General features: G+C 32.7%; 1 pseudogene; it reads left to right on the top strand.

Moving 5' to 3' along the window:
* Nucleotides 1-1346: 1346 nt before the first annotated feature.
* Nucleotides 1347-1465, top strand: LOC111737489 (annotated as a pseudogene).
* Nucleotides 1466-2053: the final 588 nt, after the last annotated feature.

Here is a 2053-nt window from a genome sequence, read left to right as displayed (position 1 = left end):
CTTTTCCCCAGTACACATATGCTTCTCTCTTCTTAATGGTGACAACCTTTAGATTATTTATTATAGTAGTCTTGAGAGGGAAAATAACATGTCTAATCAGTTATTTGCTTCAGGGCTGAGTTCCTTTGTTTAACTAAGAATATTGTAGGCTTTGAATTTCAAAGTCTTTTTCAATCTAATCTGGAAAAATTCAGCTTTTTTGACATGTATGGTTTCAGTATTTCTAGACTTTTTCTATACCAGTAGTTTCTAATCAGGGATGGTATCTTTTCTCCCCATAGGACATTTGCCAATATCCGGAGACATTTTTGGTGATAATAATTGTGTAGAGGTACTACTTGTATATAGTGGTAGAGATAATGTGAAACATCCTACAATGCAAAGGATAGTTCCCCACAACAAAAAAATTATCTAGCATAAATAACTGATAAGTAGAGGTAAAATTGAAAATCTCAACATTATTCTCTTTCTTTCTGCTTTAAAAACCTTTCAACTTACAATCCCTTATTTTTTCAACTTAAAACCCTTTCTTGCCTGAGCTAATCTCTTTCTTGTAATTGATTAAGGAATAAAGTAAATGTGAACAAATACACAATAACCTGGCTTTTCTCAAATGTGATGACCTAGTGGCATTGATTGAACTCCAATTAACTTCAGATGACAGTTTTGACATTTTTTTTTTAAATGACTGTACTAGTTTTTCATTTTTTAATTCTCTGAGGTTGGTTTACTAGCTAATTTAATGTTAATTTAGTGCAAATATTTTAGGGTTTGCTATGACAGGACCTATTTAAGCTACTGATGTCTGTGTTATTTGTAATAATGCTAGTTGTTTTGTCAATTAGGCTCTAGGCTCAACATATAATATCTTAAACACAAAAGAAACTTGACGTGTTCTTTAAATAGGCAAGGCATACCTCCTGTATGTTCTCATCCAAGAATGTATGTTATTCGGTCTTTTCAATCTGCAGCATGTTGCTTTCAAGACTACTTTAGATTTGGCCATTCCGGTCAGTCAGAATGAGAAAAAAATGCATGTGAAAGATTTGAGGACTAAATCTGAATATTGAATAAGTTATTTCTATTCATCTTGCATTATTCTTACCTTAATCTCATGGCCTAATACAATGTAAACAAGTTTGAGAACTGTAGTCCATGTGTCTAGCAAAATAGAATACAAATATTTGTGAACATTTGAATCTATAAATCTGTCATATATTAAATGACTGAGTTGATTAAATTGTAAAACCTCATTGCAAAATAATGTTCTATAAACGAGATGTTGGTATATAGGTATTACACATGTTTTTAAATTAATAATATTAGTTAATTTAAATAGCATAACAGTCCACGGCCATGCTACCCCGAACAAGCCCCATCTCGTCTGATCTCAGAAACTAAGCAGAGTCGGGCCTGGTTAGTACTTGGATGGAAGACCACCTAGGAAGGCCAGGTGCTGTAGGCGTAAAAAATAAAAATTTAAAAAATAAGGGATTGTAAGTTGACAAGGTCCTTGCAATCTGTGAAGTCAACCAAGGGTTTCCTCACCTAAAAAAAAAAAGAGTATAATAACATATTTAATTATTACTAAATACAAAGATTTCAAAAATAAAATCATCATTATTATGCTGCTGGTGAACTATCATTATCTACTGGTACACTAAAGAAAGCTGATACCAGGTCTACACTTTTAGATATGTACTTGCAAGTGGCAAGGAAAATACTGTAATACTGAGACTCAGTATCACATGTTATGGCAACTGACTTTTCGTTTTGGCCTTAAGATCCTAAACAAGTCTATGGCCTCACTCTTTAGAGATATTAACCAGACATAGACTGGTATAAGGTATGCTTAACATTTTTGCTATTAGCTTTCTAACGATTTTAAACCTTCAATAGCTTTTGGTTTCCGAAAGTGCTGGGCAAGCTTAATGGGCTTCGCGAATCCAGTTGAATTTATAGATTAGAATTTAGCCTTAATTTACTCAATTAGCTAAGACAATTATGAATGAACTAGGAGAATAGATTCTCAGGGATTTGAAAAATAATTTTC

Source organism: Pteropus vampyrus, unplaced genomic scaffold (assembly GCF_000151845.1).
Source record: "Pteropus vampyrus isolate Shadow unplaced genomic scaffold, Pvam_2.0 Scaffold27, whole genome shotgun sequence".
Classification (NCBI taxonomy): Eukaryota; Metazoa; Chordata; class Mammalia; order Chiroptera; family Pteropodidae; genus Pteropus; species Pteropus vampyrus.
The sequence above is the reverse complement of the archived record's forward strand: the minus strand, read 5'-3'. Positions and strand labels throughout refer to the sequence as shown.